The sequence below is a fragment of the Phocoena sinus genome, chromosome 12, assembly GCF_008692025.1.
Source record: "Phocoena sinus isolate mPhoSin1 chromosome 12, mPhoSin1.pri, whole genome shotgun sequence".
Lineage (NCBI taxonomy): Eukaryota > Metazoa > Chordata > Mammalia > Artiodactyla > Phocoenidae > Phocoena > Phocoena sinus.
In genome coordinates this window covers 39,009,854-39,034,444 of record NC_045774.1, presented here as the reverse complement: position 1 = coordinate 39,034,444, position 24,591 = coordinate 39,009,854, and the positions used below count along the sequence as shown (strand labels likewise).

General features: G+C 37.0%; 1 protein-coding gene across 1 annotated transcript in view; it reads left to right on the top strand.

Annotated features, from left to right (window-relative positions):
- The window catches only part of PKIB (cAMP-dependent protein kinase inhibitor beta), a 106,566-nt gene that overhangs the window by 11,115 nt on the left and 70,860 nt on the right, over nucleotides 1–24,591 (top strand). Inside the window, exon 2 of the mRNA XM_032651930.1 lies at nucleotides 12,882–12,975. The gene's annotated coding sequence lies outside the window, so the exon portion shown is untranslated. The remainder of the gene's footprint in view (nucleotides 1–12,881; nucleotides 12,976–24,591) is intronic.

The window sequence follows — 24,591 nt, the reverse complement described above, 5'->3', positions numbered from 1 at the left end:
ACAGAACTAAAAAAAAGCTGTGGGGTTTCAAAGAAGAAGATAAACTTTGAAATTAATCAGAAAGACTTTAAAGGCAATGTAGTAATTGGGATGGTCCTTGAAGGACTGATAAAATTTCAATGAGTCGGCGAAGCATTCCTGATTGAGAGGACAGCATGAATAAAGGTACAAATACAGAAAAGAGTGAGACAGAGCTGTGTAGAATTTTAGGGGCTGGGTGGAAATTTTAGGGGCTGGGTGGAAAGATACATTGAGGCTGTAGTGAAGAATCTTAAGTGCTGGGATGAAAACTTTGGACTTAAATTTGTAGCTAATTTTTTTTTTTTTTTTTGCGGTACTCGGGCCTCTCACTGCTGTGGCCTCTCCCGTTGCAGAGCACAGGCTCCGGACGCGCAGGCTCAGCAGCCATGGCTCACGGGCCCAGCCGCTCCGCGGCATGTGGGATCTTCCCGGACCAGGGCACGAACCCGTGTCCCCTGCATCGGCAGGTGGACTCTCAACCACTGCGCCACCAAGGGAAGCCCCGGTAGCTAATTTTTATCCTTGAAAGTAGTAAAGAGTCATATAATCTATGACTCTATGAATAAAAATTTATTTTGACAGGTGGTTTATATGTAGGTAAATACAAGAGTTGTATACATTTTAAAAAAGAAACCAGTTAGAGAAGAAATGGTTATTAGCAGAATCTGTTAAAACAATACTAAAGAATTTTGGTTTATGGCCAATGCAATATAATGGCAAGTGGTTGTCCAACATAGGTAGCATATTTTTAAGTTGTATCAATAGCAGTATCTTATCCAGAGCAAAGGAAGTGACGGCCCAACTCTGTTCTTCCGTGGCCAAATTGTTCGGGATATTTTACTCTTACAAATAAATACACACACAGGAACATTGATCAGGATGGTCTGTTATTGCAGAAGTGATGGAAGGAATAGTTGTAAAATGGAGATATTTCACTAGGAGAAATGAACACCTGGGAAAGTGGGCATGGAAATGTAGTATAACATGATGTATAAAGAAAGAGAAAAACAAGCACAAGCTTTGGAGTTAGAGCTCAGCTCTGCTCCTAATGAGCTGTGCTATTTTGGGAAAGTCACTTATCCTTTTGTAAACTGTTTCCTTTCCCACTCTCCTTCCCCTTAACCCCTCCCCCTTTCTCCTCCTCTTCATCTACTTCTTCTTCTTTTTTGTAGAATAAAGATGATACTATTTACCTGCAGTTTTATTTTTTGATTAATGATTGTCAAGTACCCAGCACGTTTCCTGGCATCCAGTACGCCTCCATTACTTGTCACTATTATGTTTATTTGAAGGACGGTCTTACATATATAGGAGTTTAGACTGGTACTGTGGGGTACCTGCAGAAAGATTTAGGACTGTTGGAGAGAAAAATGTTTTTGCTTCAAAATAAAAAAGATGTTATAAAGGTTAAGTTCCAATAAAAAAAGTAATGGTATGTCTAAGTATGGTAGCACCTTTTGAGTTCAGTGGTCTTGGTATGCTAGAGCCAAGGTGATGTATATTTTTTACATGAAAGTAATCTTTTCCTCAACATCTAGGAGGGAATCCCCTAGAGTAGGGCTTCTCATGCTTTTCCACCAAAGAACTCCCAGAAATCTAGAGGCATAACTCACAGTGCTCCATAGAAAAGTACAAAGTTTCTTTGACATTTCATATTCAACTTACATAATTGTATACATTATGCACTCTATAATGTGTTCATTTTGTTTTAGTATAAAAACATGCTTTAAATATATACTGTCAATAAGACTCCTTTGATAAACAAAATTTATCATGTGGTTGTGAGTACATTCTGGTATTTCCAAGGGTGCAGGTTTCCTAGTTTTGATGAAGCACAGACTTAGGGGTATTTAGAACCACAAACTTGTAATAGACTAAGAATTCCCTCTCCGCTTAACACAGATAAGCTAAAAATTTAGATGTCCGTTGATTAGAGTTTGGATTGCATGGATTATTTTAGACAATCACATTACTGCTAATATCAAAAATTTGACAGTATCTTAGATAAACACATATGTGAACCTAAGAAGTTGTAGAAAAAGCATAAAAGCATTGTTATATTTGAAAATGGAGGCCTATATCTTTAGCTACTGAAGTGGTGAAGTAAGAGGTTGAGTGGCTTCATGCTGTTACTCTTGGCTGCTGCATTTGTGGGCTTTTGTGTGTTGTTTGCTCATGTTCCTTTTTTTTTTTTTAAATTAGTGCTTTGCAGGAGACAGATGTTGAGTAAGTGCTGTTTTGTGAAGTATTTCTTAGGAGGTTTTTAAAATTAGAATAGCTTTTTCTTGCTTTCTATTTAGCTCTAAAATTTTTGGTTTCTTTTCTACTCTCTTCCCTACTTTACTTGCACCAAGATTCCTGCAAAAACTGCTTTAAGAGTTGCTAATCTGAATGGGAAATTATCTTCCCTGAGACCAGCTCCAGACCACCTTTTAGTGATTTGGTTACCTGACCATGTAGCTCCCTTGAATTTCATGTTATTATGATTATAATAAAGGGGACACAGGGGCTTCCCTGGTGGCGCAGTGGTTGAGGGTCCGCCTGCCGATGCAGGGGACACGGGTTCGTGCCCCTGTCCGGGAAGATCCCACATGCCGCGGAGCGGCTGGGCCCGTGAGCCAGTGAGCCATGCCCGGTCAGCCTGCGCGTCTGGAGCCTGTGCTCCGCAACGGGAGGGGCCCCAAAAGTGAGAGGCCCGCGTACCGCAAAAAGAAAAGGGACACAGGAAATCTGATTATTTTAGCCATATTACTGGATGGATTGGATCACTGCAGAGTTATCTACTTATTTGCTCTCAATGATTCATCATAATTTAGGAAGAGGACCAGCCCAGAAGTCAGGAGATTAAGTTTTTGTTTTGATTTGAATTGCTTTATTACCCATCCCTGGTTAATTAAGAGGTTAATAATGCCCACTCCTCATCTATTTTACAATTTTGCCTAGGAGTTTTGTTCTCTAATCATTAATAAAGCCATAGTGTAAACAGCTTCTTAATGCAAAGGAATATGCCAGGCACCAAGGAGACCAAGTTGAACAGAACAAGGTCCTAGCCCTTGAAGGACATGGGATTAATGTTGAGTAAGTAAATTACTGTGAAACAGTGTGACTAATGCTGCTATAGCAGTGTGAATCAGGTAGAAGATGCTCAGAAATGGTTATAAGAAATTCTAAAACCAGGGACAGTGTCTCAGAAGAGGTGATGTTATTGCTAGATCTTGAAAGATAACCACTAGTTTGCCAGGCAAAGAGGAATATGTCCTAGGAAGAGGAAAGAGGCTTAGAATGTGTGATGTATTTAGGGAACTATAATTAGATCAGTATATTGGACAGCTGCAGATATGGGTGGAAATTCAAAGGGAAGTAGATTCAGAAGTGCCTTGCATTTCACGGTGAATTGCTTGGACTTTACTGAAGATTTTGAATAAGTGGAGCAGTAGAATTGTATTTGTACCATGGTGGACTGGCTGTGAGTCCACGTCTCTTGGAGCACACATCTCTTTTTCCACAACAAAGAGGAAAGTGACAGTAGAGGTGACGGGAACAAGGCTGGACTCATGTTTCCATGTGTGGGTAAGTTTTTAGGTTGGTTGACTGGGTTGTTGCCCTTGTCCTAAAAGGTAGGTCAGCTAACGGATGGAAAAATATGCCAAATTTCTTTTTGTTAAAAGTCTAGAACTAATAAGACATAAATGTGGGTTAAACTATAGATAAGAATTGAAGATCTTTCCTAGAAATTGCTATACCTAGAATTATGTGTTAAGCTATTTAAGGAACAGTCTTACCATAAAAGTAAGTGGTTTAATATGTTTTCCCCATTTTGGGGGTTCTGTTAACAGAAAGTATGTAAATAGTAAAATTCTTTGAAATTAAGAAAGGTTTGAAAGTCATATTTTAAACATGATTAAAAAAAGAATGGCCTCCTTTATGTATGTGTGTGGGATTTTTTTAATAGACTTTTTTTGGCCACAGATTTTGACTCTGATGCATTAGTTTTCTGTCAGCTTCTCTAAAGATTCAAGGGTAGAGTTTAAATTAAGGATACGGTCAAGGGTACCCTTCAGGGTAGGAACTAACTCTGCTCTGATTTTTTAGTTGGAGAGCATCCTGAGAAATGTGTTAGATTATGTAACTAGTCACTTAGGGCCCTTGGCCGCCTGTTAACCTGGCCCTCTTGAGAGGCAGTGCCTGGGAGCAGCTGGGTCAGGCTCAGTGCTGTTGCCTAGTAGTCCAAGAGGAGCAGTCATAATGGGTTGTTGCTGAGCAACCAGGGGGCTGGTGGTGTCCCATTGTCCTTCATGGAGTTGTATAGTCGTGGTGGGCCCATCTCCACGGGAGAAGCAGAACAGCCTGGCAGAGGGCCAAGCCTCCCTCAGAGGCACAAGCGTTGTTAGCAGTAAGTGTCTGACCTTAGAATCAAAGATGATAACTTAAGTTCTATGAACATGAAAGCAATTTATGGAATTACTGATGTAAATTTAATTAAACATGAACTTAGAGCAAGGTAGGTAGCTGTGGCAGCCAGAGTTCTTTTTTCAAATACTCTCATTCCAGTTCCTTTCTCCTTCAGGCATAGTTGCAAGGTAAGTTTTCTGGGTCAATGGAAAGTAATTTTTCTTTATGCCTCATGGAATATGTAACTTTCCCTATTAACAAGGAAATATTTATATTTGAGAAAAACCAACAAGCTAAACTCCGATCTGGTCAAGTGGGCCTACATGGCAGAGTATTTGACTCAATATCAATGCAAGAACTTGCTACTAATATTTGAGATACTGCTTTGAGTTTTCTCTCTGTTGTAGAAGATTCACCAGGACCACATCTTACTTTATTTTTTAATATTTAACATAGCCCATAAATGACTCTTCAGGAGAGTGGATAAAATGTCAAAACTAATCAGCTCTTGTAAGAAGGGTAAGTTCTTCTTTTAGGATTTAAAGTTGCCCATATTAAGTAAACCTTTTCCTGGAGATCCAGAAACATATTTTAACGGCCAAAATAGAGCTCTTTCAATATTTTGGAATAACACACAGCTGCATGAAAGGCTAAAGTGTGAAGCAGAGGAATGAACATCCATCACAGATAAATAACACTGGCCAGCTAGATAGAAGTGACGTAATCTTTTCTTATCTCCCTCTCTCCCTCTTTTTTCATTCAGTATTTCTGGCCTTGTGCTGTAACTGTTTGCCTGTAAAGGTTTCAGGAAGCAGGGCTTTGGGTACAAAGTGGGAGGTTTCTTTGTTGGCATTGGGGTCTGCACTCTTTGAGGGACCTATATTCTTTTTGAAAAAAATACTTGAAAACTTAAAAATTCCTTATAAGAATTGCACACAGATTTTTGTTTTACACATGTACATGCACACACACTAATGTGTCTAAGCCATTCAATTAGAGTACAACTGAGATAGTATACCAACAGTACGAAAATTTAAATGTTTTTTAAGATGCCTTATTTTTAAAGCTGCTTAATATTTAAATGTGAACTTTTTATTGTTTTTATCATATGTATCATTCATATCATAAGCGTTCTATTTATCTTTGTTATATAAGAGTATTAATAAATCTAAAGCATATTAAGCACAGTATGTGCCAGGTACTGTTCTATACAAATTAAATTTAGTATGTCATTTAACTCCTCAACAACTGTATACGAGAGGTACTATTATTATGGATATTTTACATGTGGAGAAGTCTAGGCCTGCCCAGAAAGGTCAAGTAACCAGGCCAGATGTATACACTAAAGATTTACAATCAGAAAGTCTGTCTTCAGAAACTCTGCTTCTCAATCATTATGCTATACTTTGAGCGCCATATTATTTCATGAGGGCAACATGAAACGGTATTCACAACAAACTTGTTTTTAGGTTATAATGATATAATGAGAGAATGAAAAAGAGTGAAAACTATGAAATCTTTTACTAAACAAAGTCTGTTTAATTTATTCTTTGGGTCTATAGTCCACAGCCAGAAACCTTTTAAATCAAAGTTTTTTATATCCATTCAAATTCTGTGAATTTGCGAAAAAAATTCAGTAGGCATTTAGCACTGAAGTTGTTTCTCTTCAGGATGAGATGTGAGGTATATTTTCTTTGGTATATGAGATGTGAAGGAAGAGGAAATGGTTAAAAGAAAAAATAGAGGAAATGAATAAGTGAATTGTTTTTGATCAATTCTCCAAAAAAGTCATGTTTCTTAGAGCTCTGAGATACAAGGCATCAAGGAATTGCCGTTTAGTCATGAGAAAAATAATACAGGTGAAAAGTTGTATGTAAAACTAGGTCAAGAGTCCAGGAATATTGTGAAGCAATGATGCATAGTGGATCACGCAGGCTTTCCAGTCAGACAGAGCTGAACTTGAACCCTGCTTCTGTGACTTACTAGCTGTGTGACCTTAGGGAGGTATCTCACCATCTTTAAGCTTTGAAAAAGGTCCATTTTTCTTTTTTTTTTTTTTTAAACAAAGATTAACTGTGATTAAGTGGAATGAAATGCAAAGTGTCTAGCAAGGCTCATGACACAGAACAGGTGTTTATTGAATGCTAAAATCTTTTTTTCTCCTCTCCCAGCAGCAGCAAAAACAAAGTAAAAAGAGGGTTATCCTAGGGACCTAAAGGGTCAAGGGAGTTTCATAGTGGGATTGTGGGGTCAAAGCTGGTCAACATTTTAAAGACTCTTGGTCAACTTTGCCAAGTTGTTATGTAAAAGCAATATTACAATTCAAGCATTACATTTTTAATTATTAGAAAACCTAATTTTTTTAACATGTTTATTAGAGTGTAATTGCTTTACAATGGTGTATTAGTTTATGCTGTATAACAAAGTGTATCAGCTATACATAAACATATATCCCCATATCTCCTCCCTCTTGCATCTCCCTCTCTCCCTATCCCACCACTCTAGGTGGTCACAAAGCAGGGAGCTGATCTCCCTGTGCTATGCTGCTGCTTCCCACTAGCTATCTATTTTACGTTTGGTAGTGTATATATGTCCATGCAACTCTCTCTCTTTGCCCCAGCTTACCCTTTCACCTCCCTGTATCCTCAAGTCCATTCTGTAGTAGGTCTGTGTCTTTATTCCTGTCTTGCCCCTAGGTTCTTCATGACCATTTTCTTTTTTCTTTTTTTAGAGTCCATATACATGTGTTAGCATACGGTATTTGTTTTTCTCTTTTTGACTTACTTCACTCTGTATGAGAGACTCTAGGTCCATCCACCTCACTACAAATAATTTCGTTTCTTTTTATGGCTGAGTAATATTCCATTGTATATATGTGCCACATCTTCTTTATCCATTCATCTGTTGATGGACACTTAGGTTGCTTCCATGTCCTGGCTATTGTAAATAGAGCTGCAGTGAACATTTTGGTACATGACTCTTTTTGAATTATGGTTTTCTCAATGTATATGCCCAATAGTGGGATTGCTGGGTCGTATGGTAGTTCTATTTTTTAGTTTTTTAAGGAACCTCCATACTATTCTCCATAGTGGCTGTATCAATTTACATTCCCACCAACAGTGCAAGAGGGTTCCCTTTTCTCCACACACTCTCCAGCATTTATTGTTTGTAGATTTTTTGATGATGGCCATTCTGACTGGTGTGAGATGATATCTCATTGTAGTTTTGATTTACATTTCTCTAATGATTAATGATGTTGAGCATTCTTCCATGTGTTTGTTGGCAATCTGTATATCTTCTTTGGAGGAATGTCTATTTAGGTCTTCTGCCCATTTTTGGAAGAGGGTACTTTCCTCAACATAATAAAGGCCATATATGACAAACGCACAGCCAACATTATCCTCAATGGTGAAAAACTGAAACCATTTCCCTAAGATCAGGAACAAGACAAGGTTGCCCACTCTTGCCGCTGTTATTCAACATAATTTTGGAAGTTTTAACCACAGCAATCAGAGAAGAAAAAGAAATAAAAGGAATCCAAATTGGAAAAGAAGAAGTAAAGCCGTCACTGTTTGCAGATGACATGATACTATACATAAAGAATCCTAAAGATGCTACCAGAAAACTACTAGAGCTAATCAGTGAAGTAGCAGGATACAAAATTAATGCACAGAAATCTCTTGCATTCCTGTACACTACTGATGAAAAATCTGAAAGTGAAATTAAGAAAACACTCCCATTTACCACTGCAACAAAAAGAATAAAATATCTAGGAATAAACCTACCTAAGGAGACAAAAGACCTGTATGCAGAAAATTATAAGACACTGATGAAAGAAATTAAAGATGATACAAATAGATGGAGAGATATACCATGTTCTTGGATTGGAAGAATCACCATTGTGAAAATGACTCTACTACCCAAAGCAATCTACAGATTCAATGCAATCCCTATCAAACTACACTGGCATTTTTCACAGAACTAGAACAAAAAATTTCACAATTTGTAAGAAAACACAAAAGACCCTGAATAGCCAAAGCAATCTTGAGAAAGAAAAACGGAGCTGGAGGAATCAGGCTCCCAGACTTCAGACTATACTACAAAGCTACAGTAATCAAGACAGTATGGTACTGGCACAAAAACAGAAATATATATCAATAGAACAGGATAGAAAGCCCAGAGATAAACCCATGCACATATGGTCACCTTATCTTTGATAAAGGAGGCAAGAATATACAGTGGGGAAAAGACAGCCTCTTCAATAAGTGGTGCTGGGAAAACTTTACAGCTACATGTAAAAGAATGAAATTAGAACACTCCGTAACACCATACACAAAAATAAACTCAAAATGGATTAAAGACCTAAATGTAAGGCCAGACACTATAAAACTGTTAGAGGAAAACATAGGCAGAACACTCTATGACAGCAAGATCCTTTTTGACCCACCTCCTAGAGAAATGGAAATAAAAACAAAAATAAACAAATGGGACCTAATGAAACTTAAAAGCTTTTGCACAGCAAAGGAAACCATAAGCAAGATGAAAAGACAACCATCAGAATGGGAGAAAATATTTGCCAATGAAGCAACTGACAAAGGATTAATCTTCAAAATTTGCAAGCAGCTCATGCAGCTCAATATCAAAAAACAAGAAAACCTGATTTTACTTTGCCTATGATTATGGCATTGACTTGAATCTTAGGAGACAGACAGGATGTTTAACTATTAGTATTAAATGAATCTGAAACATGATTGTATTTCTGATTCTTAGTCATCTTCAACAGTTCCTCTTAATTCATTCTTCAGCTACTGAGGCTTCATTCAAAAAAATTTTTTAATTAATAATTTTAGATAAATTAGAGATATGGCGCTTAGATAGATTTCTGATTTTGGTCATTTTTGTAAATTTCTTATCACCTGCTCTAGCTGTAACCCTCTGTCCCCTGAAACAGGGTCTTTGTTTTCTCTGTGGCATCTACCACATGGTAGGTAATAATATTTGCTGAATGATGGAAGGGGTAAAACAGGTTATTTGCAATTTTATGTATATACAATAGCTATTAAAGCTTTTGAAAATGTAGCAGTTGCCAAGGATCTGGTTAGTAGGTTAGTTTAAAAGCTATCACAATTATAGAAACCAAGCATATACAAATCAATCAAGTAGGAAAAAATAGAGGATACTAGTCTAAGGGTCAGAAGAGGGAAACTTAAGAATAAGTAAATAAAGGAATTTGAAGAGAATAATGCTAATTTGGTTGTGACCGCTTTTATAAATACATGAATTTTCCATGTTTTCACAAAGGTGTAAGTTCATGGTATAAATTCATCTTTTTAGAACTACATGTAGCAAGAATAAGTGTAAAATATTTGCAACTCTTCATTTTAAAGTTATTCTATACCTTTTGCTCATGCAAGTAAAGATGTATGAATTTTCCATTCAATAATCACTAATTGAGTACCTACAATATATTGTGCCAAGTGCTGTAGATGGATGAATAAAAAATTGCCATTCAAGATGTTCACAGCCCGCTAGGGGAGACTGACACACACAGAGCTGTCATGTGAAGTCAACCGTGATAAGTGCATCAGAGAGTTATGAACAAAGTGATTTAGGGGCAGGGGTTACGACTCATACCAAACTTGTGCAGTTCCAAAGAGCTTTACAAAAGCAGCAACCTTTGAGTTGGGCTTTTAAGGATGGCCCAGAGCCTACTAGTGAGAGCACAGGGGGATGATATGCATTCTGGTTGGAAGAAACAGGAAGTTTTTAATATGGCCTATTTGTGCAATTCTTTTGGTATTTGTTGCTAGCCCCATGTGGCCAAGGGGTTCAAACCAGCACATTTTATCACATCTTGTACAAAGTCTAATCAGTAAGTATTGGTTTTTGAGTATCTGGATGAATGAATGAACAAACTTACCTTCTTAATATGGGACAATAATTTCAAATAAAAAAATTATACTTCAGTGAGGGTTGTGTTTCTTTACTTGATTATACCTATGCAGTTCAAAGGAGAATTTAAACTTTGTGAACTTTGATTAACATTCCTCTCACCGGATTTTAAGAAAACACAGCTGTGGACTTTATTCCTACCATTCTCTGCTTCCCCTTCTGCACTTAATTTCTACACTTTCATTGGTCTGTTTAGATGCATGAGTTCAAATATATGCCTTTGGTGGGTTTTTTTTAATCTAAAATAAAACCTACTTAAACGGAGGCTACATTCCTGCTTATATGTGAAGTGATATTCAGGTTGATATTTTTTATTTCCTCTTTAGAAGCAAAATGAACTCATCCTGTTGTACACATTATACATTCTCCAATTAAAAACCTACAATACAGTGATAGGGCATGGGCTTGTATTTCCTATTGCAAAGTGTCCAGTGATATCTGGAGGATTCAGCTGGGTTTTAAAGAGATTGTATTAACATTTGTGCCATAAGTGACAGTTGAGTTACTTTAATTAAATGGCAGTTTCAGCCAATTAAGATTTGTCATTGTTTTGAGTCCCTTTTCCTTTTCTTCCTCTTTTCGATTTCAATATGTCTTGGGAATCCAAATATGCTAGAGTATGATTCCTTTGGTATTTTATTATTCCTTTGCAAGCCAAAACAAAACTCTTTAGACCATCACAATCACAAAAGGAAGCTGTAAGTCTTGGGAGTGTGATCACAGCTACCTTTCTAGGACCCCCAAACTGAATCTAGTGTTAAACACAAGAAACACATTTTTTGCTTTTGTAGTACTTCAGGAAGAGTAATAAAATAACATTGCATATGTGTATTTTATTGTATGTGATCTTTCTTGATTCCCAAAACAACGTGGAGAGATAGGGTAAATATTTCCAACCCATTTGATAAGCAAGGCTCTGTCATTTACCTACAAAAAAGATGATTCCTCAAAGTCAACAGCTGATACAGGGATGAGCTGGAACTAGAACTGAGTTCAGTGCTTCTCCCTCTGTGTTACAAGCCCTGAGGACTTTCTTTTACTGGCTTACTTGTAAGCTATAAGGAAATGTGGGAAGCAGAGGAAAGAACAGTAATGAAATTATTTACAGATGAACTTGAAAGATGGCTAACATGCTATTGGCATTTGGAGAAAAAGACTTTTTTTTGAGAATCATGGTGAAATAATACTTCTACCACGTATAATTCCTGGGTTTTATACCAATCACAAGTTCAGTTATTATCCCAACGTGAGTGGTGGGCTGTAGAATATGGACTGGAAGGGGTGTTTCTCAAACCAGGGAGACTAGTGAGAGATATCATAATCTCTGTAAGAATTGATGGGATGGAGGCAGGTGTGGGTGAGGAGGGTGGAATTTGATGGTGCCTGTGGGAATGAAATTGGAAGGAAGAGTGAGTTCAAGGACAATGTTGAGCCTGGAATAGACAGAATTTGGTGGTTTATTAGATAGAAAGGAGAGAAGAAAACAGCAAACAGCACTAGACTCTCTCCTGCTCTTTACCCTAGTAAAGTTAGCACATACAAGCATAGGAATATTGACATTCCTGGCTTCACGCTTTATAGAAAAAGGAACAGATGATTTCCATAACAGGAAAGAAACATGGCTCTCTCATCTAGGACGACTAAGCATTTGTTATGTGTCTGCTCAAATATATAGAGTGCCTGAGTTAAAGGGAGCCTGGTTTACCCAGCGATCGGTTGTAGCCACCTCTTCAGGAGTATATATGGAAATGAAAATAACTCAGTTGGTTTCTGTATTATTAGTTTTAAAATGGGGGCTTTTGATATAGAAATATCTAAAAGGATAGGAACAGGAAAACCATGCAAGTGCATCAGATGCCTATTCATAGCAAAATTTCAAGTTACCTTTTGATGCTGAGGCATTATGTGTGGGCCAGGTTTTATTGGGTGGATTTTCTCTTGCAGAGTTCCAATCTCCATATTATATAATGGAGGAAAACAATGTCCTTGCTCCTTGGCATTGAAATTCAAAAGCAGGGATTTATGGCTTTTAAAGTCACACATCTGAGAAAGGCTGTCACTCAGCTAGTGAAACTATTTTCAATGGAAAGTTGAAAAGCTGAAGAAAAAAATATATTTTGCTATACTGTTGATTTTACTATTTAGTAGGTATGTCTCTGACTGCCTGTGTTACACAGTCTTGGGGCAAAACACAAGAAAGATTGATCAGAATACAATTGGTGGGTTTGAAAAGGGAACAAAATAATAAGAGGAAACACACTCCTCATTTATGAGACTGCTGAGTAAATTTCCTTACTCAAGGAAATTTATCCTGCTCCTGTTATAAGTCTGAAACGTATAAAAGAAATCAGGATGAGGAATGAAAAAATAACAATGAACCGTTGTTTTGAAATTGTGTCTCATTTTGTCATTAAATTGGATGTTGTTGCTCAAGGAACCATTTGTTCTTTCCTGAAAGAGACAAGGAAGGAGGATGTTTATCTTAATACATCTTTTTTTCCTTTTGTTTCCTTCAGGGGTCATGGTATACTGAAAAAGCACTCGAGAAATCTGGGGGGAGCTGGAAGCTATCAAGTTATTGAGGCCACACAGGGGGCAGAAAAGACAGAGGTGGGTACACTTTTGATCCATCAATCCTGCTATTGAGGGTGTCCCTGAAAATATCTTTGTTGTTATAAAGCCAGAGGACAGCAAGGAAAAGGTATAAAGTGGGAGGTTTTTATTTTAGAAAACAGATCAATATGGTTAAATGGAAGCTCCATAGAGTCTATTGTTAATGTCAAATTAATAGCATGCATGCCAAGAACTTGAGCTAGGCATTTCCATACTGTGTCTGCCAGGGGCCAGTGATTAGTACAGAGACTGAGCTTGGTTTGGTATTTACATTCTTAGCTGAGCTTATTTTAAATTGTTCTCAACGGAGGCAGCTAGCCCACCAAAATAATGTTTTAAATTTATATCCTTTAACACAGAAGAAAAGCTTATAGTATTACCAATCAGATCCTATAAACTTACTACGCACCTAATACGGATCTCCTTAGAGACCATAGTGACAGCTTTGTTATCAATACATACAAGTAAATAGTCTTGATGACACTGACTGGTGGACATAAATCTCTAATGCTTTTTTGAGAAACAGTTTTCTGTGTGCTGCTGATGTATTTGAGGCCCCTCCAGTCCCTCAGGGCTGTGTTTTCCCACTTGGAGTGAGAGATTTGCTCCCCTGTTGCAGTGAAGATGGCAGATCAGAGACCATGGAGTAAACCTCAGCCTGTGGGAAGCCTCCTCCCACTCTTGGATTCCCATGAGAACAAAGCTCCAAGGGAACAGGAAAGAGTGGAAGACGTTACATTTGGTTTAGGCTCATTGCCTGGTTTTCTGAAAACCAGTACAGTTTTCCTATTAACCCATTGCGATTTCATTTAGACAATGGCAGTGGGTTCATTTTCTTGTTATCTGAGCATTTTACTACTTTCTTGTCAACTTTTTAAGTTTGTGTCAGTGGAGAATAACATGTTTTAATTGAAATCTACCTTTTATTATGAACTAATGTCATGAAAAAATTGTATCAAAAAGCATTTATATTTCTATATAAACAATTGAAATCTCCATACTAAGAAAAAACAGCAAGTACATTTGTAAACATTAATTTTGTATTTAAAGAAAATTAAGACTAACATAAAATAATCGAGTCTTTATCGTGAGTGGAGTGGATAGTGCTTTATAAACATAATCTCGTATAATCCTCACGATAACTGTGTGGGAAAACTAAAGAAGGCATAGTTATTCCCTGATACAAAAGTGTACCTTGCCAAGTGCACACATTTTGCTAGTGGGTGGTGAAATTAGGATTTGAGCCAGATTTTGTCTGATGCTTAAGCCTATGTCCTTGACCAGCTTGGATAGGGAGATTTGGCAGGAGCTAAAATACTCTGTTTAGATGAGCAAAGTATCTTGTTTGCATCAGGTATTTATAATTGATGGTTGAAAATATACATTTTTAAGGAACATATTATCCCATACTCTATGAACTTTACAAAAGAGATGAAACATTTTTCTGATTCATTTAATGAAAAGCACTTAACTAAAAAAACAGTTAACTAAAAAACAAAAAAATTAAAAACACTAAAAAGAGTAGCACAAAAAAGAAAATCACAAAAATTCACTGAAATACTAAATACAGGAATGTAGAAATCAACAAAATAAAATAATACAAGAAAATCGTGTCTATTCTAGAAATGTACACGTGGTTCAATATTGAGAAATTTATTATAATTTCATAGTCATAGACTAAAGAATAAAACTGCTATTTTTTACCTCCTAATAGATTTCAAATGACGTTTGATAAAATGTAGCTATATTTCTTTTAAGAACATGCATATATACAACATAGTAATTTAGGTATAGAGAGATATTTTTAAATTGTGAAAAAGCAGAAAAAACAGAAAAACTGTAGACACTTACTACATGCCCTATTTCATCACTTATAGTTAACATCATTCTATAAATTCTAGCCAATGCAATAAAAATTTTTAAATGACTAACATTTTAAAATTTCTTAATATATATACTAGAAACTGTTCTAAATACTTTACAAATATTAATTAATTTAATCTTCATAACAATCCTAGGGAATATTGACTACTATAATTCTCATTTTACAAATGAGGAAGTTGAGGCCCAGAGAAGCTAAGTAACTTGGCCAAGGTCACATAGCTAATAAGTGGTAGAGATGAATAAGCACTCAAGTGGCTTAACTCATGAATCTTTCATTTTAAATCCTATCATATGCTGTGTCTCAAAGGTCACAATTATTAGAAAAGAGATGACATCTTTTTTCCTTAAAAAAGTATATATATATATATATACACACACGCATATATGTGTGTGTGTGTATGAATTTACTACAAATCCCAAGAAAATCAACTGGAGAACTTTTAGAATAAGAGACTTCAGTTAAGTGGTCATACAAAAGATAAATGTGTATAAATCAATCGACTTTTCTATGAGAGCTACAAATAGAAAACATGATGAAAAAAATCCCATATCTATGAGTAAGCTATAATAGAAATGTACAAGACTTAAATGAAGAAAATAACATTTTGTTGAGAAACACAAAATAAGATTAGCAGTAATGGAGATTGGTATTGTATTCCTGGATGAGAATAATAAATATTGTAATGATGTTAGCTTCCCCAAATTAATTTATAAAGTTAATGCAATTCCATATAGAACCACAAAGAGATTTTTTAGGGAGAGGTTGGCAAAATGATTATTAAAATTCATCTGGAGGAATGAACAGACTGGGAAAAGCAAATTTTTGAAAAGGAAGAATAATGAAGAAAGAACTTGTAATTCCAAGTATTAAAACATATTATAAAATTACTATTACTAAGGCAGTATGTTACTTTTTACTAAAATAGAGACTTAGGAGAGGCTAAATCATCTTGAAAATTCCCCAAATAGACTTAAGCATATAAGGGTAACATATAATAAACACAGAATTTCATGTTGGTGGAGAAGGTATTATTATAAGAATACAATTCAAATAATTAGTTATTGTTAGGAAAAATTGTAAAGTTGAATCTTTTATTTATACAAAATACAGATAAATATCAGATTAATTGAAGAATAAGAATGAGATATAACTGAAAAATAGTTGAATAATTTATAATCTTGTCTAATATGACATCAAAGGCAAAAACCATAATTAAAGATTGATAGACTTGACTATGAGACATATTAAAACTTTTTTACATACAAATAGAAAGGAGACTCAAGTGGCATGCCTAGCACTGTGTTTGAAAATTCTTTTCTTGATTTTTTGGGGGTTAGAATTAATAAATCAGCAAGTTTTGACTAGTATTCTAAATACACTACTGTTTAAAGGCTTAAAAAAGGGAAGCCCATTCTGGGATACTGTGCTATAGACACAGAGCAAATTTCAAAGATGGAATTCTAGAGAAGACCAAATAATGACATGGAAGTCAGGATTGTTCCATCTAAAAAGGTCAGCTGAATTTGAATTACAGTATCCAAGAGAGTAAAGGATTTCAACCAGATAGTTTTATAATTCATACAAGTATATATAAAGAAATATAAACATATATATAAAGAAAGGAGGTGGTCATTGACAGTTTAGCACTAATTGTTAGTGATGAAAATAGCTGCCATTTAATGTTCATAGTGTTTGCAAAACTCATTTTCTCATTCCTTCATTCAGTATTTATTGAGCACTTGCCCCATTTACTCTGTGCCAGTTGTGAGCACTGAGGGTGCAATGCTGAGGACTTTGCGATTCCCTGGGGTTTGTAAACTGCAGGATCTAGAGATACAGAGAAAAACTGACTACAGGACCATGAGGAGACCCAAGGAGGGTCACATCAAGAGTGGCTGACGTTTAATGCTTTGGGAAGGTCCTCAGGGATGACATGCTAATAACTTTCTTCAATTATATGAGGAATATCATCTGTATGATTGAAAAGGCAAAACTAGGTTGAGTGGATGGGAATCAGAGAAAGACATATTTTTATTTAATTAAAGGAATGGCTGTCTGAAATTATAACAGGCTACCTCTGGTACCTGAGATGGTTCCAGAAGCTTGGTACCACTAGGAAGAAAAATAGCACAAGGAATTCATACATAAAATGGTGAGGGGCTGCGGATGGAGAGTTGGTGATTAACTCATCTCTGAAGATAAAATGTTCTTGGATCTGTTATTGAGATCGTTGATGTGGGAAGGGCTCCCTTGAAGACAACACAATGAGGGGCTCTAGGGAGTCAGGCCCACCAGCTTTACACTTAACTCTTAGACTCAAAGTTTTAGTAATCCATGTTCTGTGTTTTATTAGTATAATTTATATATTGAGACATTTAAACAATGCTAAGAAGAACAAAGAATAGAATCAGCTCCCACCTCTCAGAATTAACACATTTCATTTTATAATATTTGCTCAGTCTTCCGTTTTAAAGAAATAAAATGGCACAATTAGTTAAGTCTCCTTTCAGAAGCATCTATAAATTAGTGTGTATTGTTCCCGTCCATTTTATACTTTCACCCACATATTTATGCAACCATTCCAATATTTAGTCCTGGTTTGTGTTTTTAAAATTTACAAAAATAATATCATTGCTTTTCACGACACTGTGTTTTTGAGATCTATATAGTTATATATATATATATATATATACATATATATAGTTCTAGCTCTGTTCTCCTAGGTGAAATTTGTGGGTTTTTTTTTTTTTTTTTTTTCGGTACACGGACCTCTCACTGTTGTGGCCTCTCCCATTGTGGAGCACAGGCTCCGGACGCGCAGGCTCAGCGGCCATGGCTCATGGGCCCAGCCGCTCCGCGGCATGTGGGATCTTCCCGGACCGGGGCACGAGCGCATGTCCCCTGCATCGGCAGGCGGACTCTCAACCACTGCGCCACTAGGGAAGCCCTGTGTGGGCTTTTTGATAAGACGTTTACTATTCACGTTTAGTGGCCTTCCTTACTCCGAAATTGGGCCTGTGGATGACAGGATGTTATTGCTGGAAGACTGAGGAGAAAACGTTCTCATTTATGTCTTTATATATTGTCAACACCGGGACTTTTTGAAAATGACAAAAGCTAAGCCAGAGGGGAAGTCAGGACAATGTAAATAAACTAGGCAAACCAGAATGGAGGATTAGCCTGCATGTGAAGAAAACAAGGCTACTGGAGGAGAAATGACTTTCTGGGCTACACAGCTTGTTAGTGACAGTCCTCGAAATACCAGCCCAAATCTTAGAATCAAACAATTGCATGGGATAAGATATATGTAGAATGCTTTCCAGTTCATTGTTCTTTTCATCATGGTGTTTCTTATGTTTAATAAAGATGTAGAGAAGTAAGATAATGGATTCCTAGGGCCAAATTGCCTGATATCCTGCCTTCAGAATGGCTGAAGCTTTAATGCATCAATTTTTTTTTTTATGATTGCTCTCTCTTTGCCCAGGTAAATATAATTATCACCTCTTTCCACTGGATAAAGTATCCTGTCCCATTTGTCCCACTAGGTAGCAGAATGTGGCCAGGTAAATCAGTTTTCACTGGTGATTAGAAGTCATTCCTTCCATTTGCTTGTCAGCTAACCTTTGCCCTATACTTGTCCTGTTAACAGCTGGCTAGTTAATGAATGTGACATGGCTGTTTCTGCAAGGTTTGGGCATGCTAAGATTGTACAGAAGACAGAGAACTGACTCACTAATTAAGCAGGGGTTTTTAGTGCCAGCTTAGGTCTGCAATTTCTTTAACCAGACCCAGTCTCAGGTGTTCTTCATAGTGAGGTGGTCTTGCAATTATATCGTTTATCCTACATGGAGTTAGGACAAATAATTCTTCATTTCATTACTTACTTTAAACTTTTAAACTAATACAACTCCTAGGATTAAAAGGCTTGCAAATATTTTTAAAGTTTTACTCGTATCAAATTTGTTTTAGTTTTTCCAATATATTTTATACATTTATAAGATACATAAAACCAGTCTTCTTGACTATCTGCTGGCAATAATATTTGATTGCTAAAGTAGTCTATAGAAGTTAAGTGATATAGGGTTGGCCAAAAAGTTCATTCGTGTTTTTTCCATAAGATCTTACAGAAAAACCCAAACAAACTTTTTGGCCAACCCAGTACATTGAAAGTAAAGATTTATCATGTGAAACGTATCAAATTTCATCTGATTATGTTCTTAAAAAATTATGGTAATTTGATTATCTTACAAATGAGTTCAGTCTGTAAAATCCTAATTTACAAATGCTTGAGAAAACAAAATACTTTTGATTAATTTAATGTCAGCCTATTATCCTACCATGTAAATATCATAGACGTTGTAACTATAGTCACAAAAAGTAAGAATCCATTGGAAAGGAAGTGTAGTGCTTTTGGCTGTTTCTAAACACAACTGTAAAAGGTCAAGGATATCATTACTGAGAAAATGAAGTCATTGTCCAAAAGTTGCACATGAGCTGATTTTTGATATTTGTCTCAAGTGGTGTATCTTCAGATTGCTGGAAGACATCATGAATATTTTAGCTGCAATTATTATTAAAGTGTTCAGTGTGTAACCGTTCCATGTGTGGGCATGGTTGCTGCAAGGTGGCTAAAAGGACAATGTCCCTCAAGGTCATATCCACATCGCCTATCTGTGATGGCTCCTCTTTGGTTTAGTTTGGTTGGTGGTTATATGCTATTTGTATGTCATGTGGAACATGGCTCAACTTTGTGAGCTGACTGCTAGAGGGCCCACTTAATCCACTTTTCTTAAAATTATGCCATATGTTAGTCTCTAAAGTTTGCTTTTGGTATTTAAATGCATATCATAGCTTAATCACATCACATCAAGTTGTAATTTCAACAGTACTTTATCATTTTTCTTTGGCTGTTTTGCTTGTGGCTATTTATTAGTCTATCACATGACGTTTCGTAGTTTTTCTGACACTAGCTGAATATTTAAATGACATGGAAGAATTGGTGGAAAGAGCACTGAATGTTGGAAGTCAAATCTCTATTCTGGACCTTATTTTGCCCCCATCCAGCTGCATGAGTCTTAGCAAGTCATTCTGAGATGGCACAGTGCAGTGGGTCAAATCATTGACTACCAAATTTGAGTCCAACTTGTGCCATTTATTAGTTGGTAAATTTCTTTCTGTGCCAAGGTTAGGTTCTCATCTGTAAAATGGAACTGACAATAGTTCTTCTCATAAAATTATTAAGGAGATTAAATCAATGGATATTTATAAAGCACATAGAATAGTGCCTATATGACTGATTGTTTAATAAAACTTTACTGTGATTGGACTTCATTGGGTTTGATTTCTATATGAGTATTTCCAGTTTGACGATTACATTAAGTTTCTGTTTCTTGCCTTTGTTTTCAGTGTACCTTTAACTTTACTAAGCTGATGCTGGTGAAAATATTGTTTCTATGCAAAGTATTAGTGGCTATATGGTCTAACAGCAATGATTTTTTGTTGTTGTTTGTTTTAAATTAAGGCACATGTGCAAAACTAAAGAATTTTTAAAAATATAGCCAAAATAGCTATATATCTCATAGTTGTATTGACTGAGACAATCTCTATAACTGGGCTTGGAACTTGTGTTTGTATTGTGTAGACATTTTGTTTACCTTCTGAAGGGTTGATTTATTTCATTTTTCAATTTCTGTCTTTATAAATGCGCTATTGGATGAAAGTCTATTTGGAAAACTGAATTTGATTATTACTTTTCACCTCGGGAGTGTCACTGAAAAAATTCCACTGTTTATCAGGTTTCCTTTGTACAGGCTGGTACATGACTTCTATCTTTTTAAGCTTATCACACACCCATAACTCTGTTAAACAGTTCTCAGTTTCTTTTAATTAAGCTTGAAACTTGTTAAAATTGAAATATTTTGTAGTGCATAGAGCAGTCTAATGTCAGAATAAGAGCTTGGTGGTAGAAAGACAGATTAGTTTGTTTCTTAAAAACAGGACATACCCACCGGGGTGAAAGAGGCCACTGAAATTGGAACTCGTTTTAGCCCATTGGAGAAAGTCCAGCTAAGCTAGTGGCCTTATCATCTAGAGAGAATGATGACAGCAAAAGGAGGCTGTCCTGATAGGCAGGGGGTCGGAGTCCGAGTTGACCAGCAAGGTGCAGCAGATGGTGTCCCAGCAGGTGGGTGGGCGATGGTGACGCAGAGTCTGGGAACGTGTGCTATCCAGGCAGATAAACAGAGAGGTCTGTTCACAGATAGTATGGCCCCAGGGTTGGGGCTGGGGTTTCGGAATGAAATTCAGGCCCTGGTAAAACTGGATAGACTAGTGCAGAGGCCTGTTTTGGAGGCACAAGGTACTATCCAGGGCATTGGAGCACAGAGTTTGTTACGTGGGACCACAGGTTAAAGGGGACTTGCGGCACCCTCATTTTTGGGGGTTGTGTGGCCTGGAAGGATGCTGGAGTAGGGAACCAGGCCAGTCTTTGTAGATGCTGACTTTGATAGTGCTTGGTATAGATTCATGTGTCTGTCTTTTGAAAATTGAAACACTCAAATGTGTTGATTACACTAAACTGTGCTTTACTTTATGGCTAACAAATTAGATTAGAAGGCAACTCTGAGGTAATCAGCCTTGCCTCTTTTTTTTCTTTCTTTCCTTTATAAAGCTTGCAGAACCTTTCAGATCAGAATGAATTCCATACAGTTGAAACCGCGCACATGGGGCTTAGGTTAAGTGAAGCATACAATATAGAGGTGGTGTTATTTCCTACTCTTCTTGGATTTATCCTGAGGAAGAAGTCATGTATCAGAGCAGAGAGTATAAAATGAGAGGATTAGCAAGTAAGTGGTTGTTTCTGGCTGAGCTTTGCTTGGAATGGAGGAGAAAATGGCATGGAAGTTGCTGAAATTAATTTCCTTATAATGACATGGAGTGTTAAATGGCCCTTTCCCTAGAAGTCGTTTCAGGCCTAGTTGTTACTTGGGAGTGCTGTTTCTCAAATCAGGACCTCCACCTCCAAGGAATAAGAGAGAAAATGGAATTTTGACTCTTTTGCCCGTGTCTTAGCTTTTAACAGCTTTCTGCTTTTGATCTAGATTTTATGCTTACTGACATCTTTGTGATTGAAGGAAAAAACCCTCAAATAAAATAAAATCGAAGCATTCCTGTTCCTTATATTTTGAAATAAATCTTAGGCTGATGTCCCCTGTAAAAAAATTTTTACTTGGTTATTACGAGATTCCAAAGCTTCATCATTGTTTCTCCAAATACTCTTTTCAACAGAAGAAAGTCCATGGTTCTTTCTAATAGACTTTCTTTATAATGGTGAATATTGTGTAGAGAAACTAAGCACTCATTTATCAAATGAAAGTTAATTTATGTAATTAAGGTCAAGATAAACTCGGCTGTCATGAAATCTAGCTTAAAATTCTGATTTTCTGTGTGACTTTGGGGCAAATTATTTACTATACTGGATTTTAGTTTCATATCTCAGTTTCTACCATGTTCATAGAAACACTGTATTTCTGGTACACCCTTGGGAATCACAATGGTTAACCAAGTTTTCCTTTTTTTAATGGAAATTTTTTTAGTGAAAATGACTTTAATATGTCCCACTCTTATATGCCCTCATAATTTGAACATAATTGTATTAGAGTTCCACCAGATAAACGGAACCAGCAGGAAAAATATATCAAAAGGCTTATTGAAAGGGATTGGCTTAAGTATTTGTGGAGGCTGCCTAGCAGAGTCTGAAATCTTAAGGCAGGAAGGGCAGACTGGAAACTCTGGGGCAGGAGCTGATGCCACAGGTGGTATTTCTTCTTCCTCAAGGATACCAGTTCTGCTCTTAAGACCTTTCAGATGATTGGACCAGGCCCACCCAGATTATTGAGAATAATCTCCTTTACTTAAATCAGTTTATTGTAGATAATAACCACATCTACAAAATTCCTTCACAGCAATACCTAATTCACTGTTTGATTGAATAACTGGGGATCACAGCTTAAACTGACCCTCACAGGCCACTCCTTGTCAACTTGGCATCCATACACATTTCCTTAAATCATACCTAATCTCAAAATAATGATAACAACAAAATCATACTTCCACCTGACATGATTAAAGCTATCCTGTTTGTAACTGAAATCATGCTAACCCTTTCCCCAGAAGAGGTACAGGGTCATTGGGGGTTTACTCTTCTGATATCCCGTAACTTAAAATACTGTGATATAAAGTTCACTGTTATTAATATATCTTATGTTAGAAGACAAGCACTTGAGAGGGAAGAAAGAGACACATATTTGAGACACACACACAAACATTTATCACAGAAAAGGGAAGGGTACAAATAACTTAATAGTCCTCATTTCTGGAACTGGTGACATGGTCATAGCTGGTATTTATAACTTCTTTCTTCTACTACCCAAGCCATACATCCCATATTCCCTTTGCTCTCAAGCAGATACCTCAGCTTATTATGGTTCTTTGCCTGGCAGGGTGACCCAAACCTTCCTTCCTAAAGGGTCTGGGCCATTAGCCGTTGTTTTATGGTTTTCACTGACTTGTGAATTGAATTGTGGTTTTCATTGACCTTAGTCACAGAACCTGGTAGTAACAAGAGATGCCCTAGGGATCTCCTGTATTACAGACATACTCTTCCTTACTCAACACATCGTGTAGTACAGCCCAGTTGTCCCTTGATAATCTGGATCAATCACCCCAGCCAATATAAAAACTCCATTTTTGCCTATTTATTCAGAGGCCTGAGAAGCCCACAGTGACTGGTGGCAGTCTTTACTCTCAGTTCAATGGAATTGTTGTGTCTCCTGGTAGAAGCATTCTTCTCTTTGAAGCTAAGACCTCTCGACCAGCAAAACAAAAGATCACAGGAACGGGAAGCAAAATTTTGCTAGCGGATTGCTAGGGATAATACTGAGGGGTGTCACTCCCATTTGCACCCCTTGATTCCTGGACCCATGAATCCTGGCTATGGGAGACAGAGTATCACATATTGGATGCTGATTTATAGTATTTATAAGCCTCTTTCCAGAGCCTGGGCACATAACTGCCACCTCGCTAGCACTGTAACTGAGTCTTCAAAGGAGGCTGTCCTGATAGGCAGGGGGTCGGAGTCCGAGTTGAACAGCAAGGTCACTGTTCTATCATGCTTTCTGCTTCAGGATGATGGAGAAAATTGTAATACCAGTGAATGAGCATTGTCGGACTTCATTTGCTGTGAAGTGAACTCCTTGATCAGAAACAATGTTGTGTGGAATACCATGACGGTGGATGAGGCATTCTGTAAATCCACAGATGGTAGTTTTGGCAGAAATACTGCTTGCAGGGAAAGCAGCTCCATATCCAGGGTGTCTATTGTAGTAGGAACAAAGCACCACCCTATCCATGATGGAAGCAGTCCAGTAAAATAAACCTGCCACCAGATAGCTGGCTGATCATCCCATGGAATGATGCCATATTAGGAACTCAGTGTTGTATTTGCTACTGAAAGGTTGGGCACTTAGCAGTGGCTGTAGCCAGGCTAGCCTTGGTGAGTGCAATTCCATGTTGCTGAGCCCATGTATAATTTTTACCTCTGCCATAATGGTCACTGTTCATGAACCCATTGGGCAATGACAGTAGTGGCTGGGAAAAGAGGCACAGATCCACAAAATAGGTCATCCTGTCCATTTGATTATTAAAATCCTCATCTGCTGAGGTCACCC